General features: G+C 36.1%; 1 pseudogene; it reads left to right on the top strand.

Annotated features, from left to right (window-relative positions):
- The first annotated feature begins 398 nt into the window (after positions 1 to 398).
- Positions 399 to 496, top strand: LOC123248158 (annotated as a pseudogene).
- The last annotated feature ends 5,296 nt before the right edge of the window (positions 497 to 5,792 follow it).

Below are 5,792 nucleotides of genomic sequence, written 5' to 3'. Positions count from 1 at the left end.
GTCAATCAGAGATGCAGAGTGATGTAATTGACCTTATAAGAAAGGGGATAGAGGTCATCTGGGTAGCTCAGTGGATTGAGAGTCAGGCCTAGAGAAGGGAAGTCCTAGTTTCAAATCTGGCCTCAGACACTTCCCAGCTGTGTGACCCTGGGCAAGTCACTTGACCCCCATTGCCCACCCTTACCACTCTTCCACCTATGAGCCAAGACACTAGAAGTTAAGAGTTTAAAAAAAAAGAAAGGGGATGGACCTACAGTAGCATACTCTATACAGCCTGACTCTCTCTTCCTAGACAGGAACTCCAGGGCTATCTCTCTGTCCCCTCTCTGGAGTGTTTAATGATCTGCTTGAACTGCTGCTTGTAGCTGGAGCCAGGGAAACCTAGAAACATGTTTTGTTTGTTTCAGCAGCAGATATACTAAAATTGAAACAATACAGAAATTAACATGGCCTTTGCAGAAGGATGACACACATTCATGAAACACTTGATGTCTTAAAATTTCATTTAAAATAATTATAAATAATATAAAATACCTGGGAGGTATCCAAGAAAAACACATCAGTTATACAGACATAATTTCAAAACACTTGCCTACAGATACAAAGTCTGATCTAAAAAACTGGACCTAATATAAAATGAAAATTCTACCTAAATTCATTTATTTATTCAGTGCCATACCAATCAAACTACCAAAAAAATTTTATAGAGCTAGAAAAAAATAACAAAATTCATCTGGAAGAACAAAAGACCTAGAATATCAAGGTAACTAATAGAGGAACATTTGAAGGAAGGTGGCCCAGCAGTACCAGATATCAAACTGTACCATAACACAATAATCTCAAAACAATCTGGCACTGGCTAAGAAATAGAATGTTGGGTCAATGGAACAGATTAGATATACAGTAAACAGTCATAAATTATCATAGCAATCTAGTGTCCAACTTTTGGACCAGAAATTTTTGACAAAACTGCTGGGAAAACTGGAAAACAATATGTCAGAAACCAGTTATTCGCCAATATCTCATATTTCTACCAAAACAAAGTTAAAATGGGTATGTGATTTAGGCAGGAAGTATGATACCATGAGCAAATTAGGAGAGAATAAAATAGTTTACCTGTCAGATCAGTGGACATGAAAAACATTTATGACCAATAGGAGATAGAGAACATTATGAAATATGAAGTGAATCATTTTTATTATATCAAATTAAAGAGTTTTTATACAAACAAAATCAATTTAACCAAGATTAAAAGGCAACTCATAGACTGGAAAAAGATTTTGACACCAAAATTCTCTGATAAAGGCCTCATTTTGAAATATATAAAAAACTGCATTAAATTTATAAAAATACAAATCATTCCCCAACTGATAAATGGTCAAGGTATATAAATAGAAATTTTAAAGGTGAAGAAATGAAAACTGTTAATAATCATAAAAACAGTCTATATCACGATTGATTAGAGAGAGATACAAATTAAAACAATTCTGAGGTACTACTTCACACCTATCGGTTTGACCAATAAGACAGTAAAGGAAAGTGATAAATGTTTGAGGGGATGTGGCAAAATTTGGAGACTAAAGCATTGTTGGTGGAGTTGTGAACTGATCCAACAATTCTGGAGAGTAATATGAAACTATACCCAAAGGCATAAGCTGTGCATTCTTTTTGATCAAGTAATATCACTCATATGTCTATATCTCAAAGACAGTTTTTTAAAAAAGAGAGGGAAAAGGACCTATTTGTCCAAAAATGTTTATAGCAGTTCATTTACTCATTTTGTGGTGGCAAAGAATTGGAAATTAAAGAGATATCTATCAATTGAGGAATATCTAAACAAATTATTGTATATGATTGTCATGAAATACTACTGGACTATAAGAAATGATGAGATGATAAGCAGGGTGATTTCAGAAAAAAACTGGAAAGACCTATGTGAACTGATTCAGAAGGAAGTAAATAGAACCAGGAGAACATTGTACATAGTAACAGCAATATTGAATCATGATCAACTTTTCAAAACTTAGCTATTATCAGTAATACAACAATCCAGGACAATTATACAGGACTCATATAAAGAAATACTATTAATCTTCACAGAAAGAACTGTTGGAGTCCGAATACAGATCAAAGCATATTATTTTTTACTTCATTTAATTTTTGTCCTTACTTGGAGGTTTTAGTTTTATATGAGCATTCTCTCACAAAAATGACCAATATGGAAATATGTTTTGCATGACCATACATGTACAATTCAGATTAAATTGCCTATCATTTTAGGAAGGAGGAGGAAAGGGAAAGAGGGAGACAAGTTGGATCTAATAATTTTGGAAAATGCATGTTGAAAACTATTATATGTAATTGGGAAAATGAAATACGTTTTTTAAAAGTAACCACTTCCCCAATGTAATTTTAAAATTCAGCTCATTTAGCTACTAAAACAATCTAATATATTCTCCATCACAAGTTTTAGGATAGATTCAAGAATATTCATTAAGGACTTATGAGGTGGCAGGCTTTGTACTAGATATATGAACATATTTATATATATATATATACACATATAAAGACATATATGTATATGTCATATACACACATATCCTGGTAGTCATATGAAGACAAAGATAAAACAGACCTCACCCTCAAGGACCTTATATTCTCCTAGAAGAGTATACATTACATGTTCCTCCTTTGCTCTTATGCTAGGATAGCTTTTATATTTTATAAAAATAAATTTTTGCCTCTCCTTTGACACTCTGCTCTTTTGTTCTGTGCATACAACTCTGACGTCCATTTGAGGAGCTTGCTGAACCTTAATGTGAAGTAAAGAAAGCCTTTTGAAGAGATGCCCATCCCCACCAAAAAAGTCAAAGAAAAGAGAAATGGAGGATTATTGTGAGTCTCATTTTCTTCCATTGCTAAAAGGAATATCTAAGTCTTCCTAGTTACCTTAAAAACTTTCTCAGCCGTGCTGGATGTAGAGCTGTGTATTTTTCCCACAACCACAACCATCTGTGAATAATTCTAGACAGAGTGGCTTTGTGACTCTTCATACCCTGGACTCCTCCCAAAGTCCTTGCCTTATATGGTTACAGTAGGGAACCGTTCTGATCTCTGCAGTGATGCTTGAGATATTCCAGGCCTTCAAGCAAGTCACTGCAAATAAATGTAGGTACAGAAGAGTGGACCTCATACCAGGTCTTTTTTGTGGATGTACAGCACAGCCTTCTTTATGCGTCACTGTATCTTTTCTCCTGATTACTCACAACTTCATCTACTTTCCTGCAACTACTCTGTTCTTTAGCATTTCATGATTTTTAAAAGTGTTTTTGTCATGGGGAAGGGATAGTTAAACTAGCCATAGAAGGACTGGAAGAAAGTTGGTCAAGCATAACTTAGCAAGAAGAGTGGGGTGAGGCCCATCATAGTGCTAATGGGGCTCAAAAAAGGCTACCAGAATTCTTCCATGAGAACAGAAGCTTAAAAAGCTAGGAAATTTGTGTTCGTTGCATTTCCCTTCCTTATTCATTTTTTCCTACTTGATGAACCTAGTTCCAGATCACTGATATAGATAAGAAGAAAATAGAACCTCTCTAGTTCCCATCAAGTTTTGTGAATTGCAACTGCAACCTGTCAGAACAAGAAATAATTAAAATAAAATATACATATGCCAAATTTATAATAATATATATCTTATAATCATACATATAGATATATGTTAGTTATATGCATATTATACATACATATAGATATATTAGTCAAATGACAGTGTGCTATACATAATGTAAATAATAAGCAGAATAAGCTATTATTATATTTGTGTATATTTGTAATCTTATGTCTTATGCTATCATGTGATTGAGATGCAAAATAGAGAACAGAAAGGAATTAAGGGATTCTATTTTTTCCTTTTATGATTTTTAAGCCATATTTTCTCATTTACATATATACATATAGATACATCTGCATGTATAAACTCTTATAGATGTTAATATTTAGCAACCAATGAATATTAATAATTATTTAATAAAGATAAAATTTTATTAATCAAATTATTTTATGTTTTATGTTTTATTCATCATCATCATCATGTCCCAGACATTCTTCCCCTTTCAACTTCCTTTTCAAAAAAAAAATTCTTACCTTCCATTTTAGAATCAGTATTGTGTTTGGGTTCCAAGGCAGAAGAGTGGTAAAGGCTAGGTAATGGGGATTAACTGACTTGCCCAGGGTCACACAGTTAGAAATGTTTGAGGAGAGATATAAACCCAGGGCCTCCCTTGTCAAGGCCTATATCTCAATCTAATGGACCACCTAGCTTCTCACACAGCTTCCTTTTTGTATGTTGTCTTTCTCCATTAGATTTTAAGCCCTTGAGAGCAGGAACTCTTTTCTTTCTCATTTGAATTCTCAATTCTTGGCACAGCATCTGTTACATAGTATTTTATATACACACACACACACATATATATATATATATATATATATAATTATTACAAATATTTATATAATAAAGACCATGTAAATTGATTTGAAATTACTAAAGATTAACAAAATATGGATCATTGTTGTCATTACAGTAAACTTTTTCTCTAGACCAGGTTCTCTCTCCCTTCCATATCAAGGTTTTAGCACTGGTTCCAATTTAACCTTAATTCTCCAACCAATATTCATAGTAGATAGAGATGCAAGTTTTAGCCATAGTAACACAAGCACTAAATCTCAAGGCAGCTGCTGTCCATGTACATATCTACCCTGAATGTCTCATTGACACATATCATCTACCTCTTTGCTTTAAAAATGGACAATGGGGCATGGTTCCGGGTTAAGATGGCGGCAGAGTAAGAAGCAGCCCTTAACCTCTCCTGACCGAAAAACACAAAACTCCTCAAGGGGAAATAAAAACAAGTCCAGATGAAGGGAGGAACCCCACAACAGGGCACCGCGTGGAAGGTACATGGAATCAAGGCATTTCCATGCTATAAAGGGGTGAAACAGCTCTCACTAAATCGCGGGCTGAGCAACCACCCCACACACACACACACACACAACACCTTTAGCGCCGAAGCCAGCTAAAAAGAAATAGAGCAAGTTTGGGGCACCCATCGAGTCATTGGCAGCTCCGGGGCCTGTTCCTGAGAGTAGCAAGATTTAGGACCCCAAAAAGCGAACGAACGCACACAAAATTTGAGTGCGGGAGCAGGCCGCAGAGAGTGGATGCAGGGCACAGAGCACAGGCTCAGAGCAGAGGCACAGGCGGAGGCTTGAGTGAAGGCAGACATAGCCACGAGCTAAAGCTCTGAAACCCTGAGTGGGGAACCAGTGCAGACAGGTATACGACTGTGGAAGCAGCACCCTGAGACTTGTAAAGAAACCTCTGGCAGAGGATCAAGCAAGGGGGTCCACCAGGGGGCTTGACCTTGGAAAAAACCAGAACTCAGACCTCAGGAGCCAAAAGACCGTGGACAGACCCTGAGCACAAGGATAAACCTGAGAAGCTGCTGGGCTAATGATGGCTACCCAGTCTCAGGAAGTTCAGAAGGGAAAGAATAACAACAAGAAAAAGAAGTCTTTAACACTCGACAACTTTTACACAGAGAAAATCCAGACAACCGAGCAAACAGAGGAGGAGAACAAAAAAGCATCTGGACCCTCCTCAAATAAGGAAAACTCCTCACAAGCTATGGAAGAGTTCAAAACTGAGATTTTGAGGAAAATGGAAGAGATATGGCAAGAAAATAACTGTTTAAAAGGTAGAATCTTGCAAATGGAAAGTCAGGCTCAGAAACCAA

This window comes from Gracilinanus agilis, chromosome 4, assembly GCF_016433145.1.
Source record: "Gracilinanus agilis isolate LMUSP501 chromosome 4, AgileGrace, whole genome shotgun sequence".
Lineage (NCBI taxonomy): Eukaryota > Metazoa > Chordata > Mammalia > Didelphimorphia > Didelphidae > Gracilinanus > Gracilinanus agilis.
This window is presented reverse-complemented; position numbering and strand designations above follow the sequence as displayed.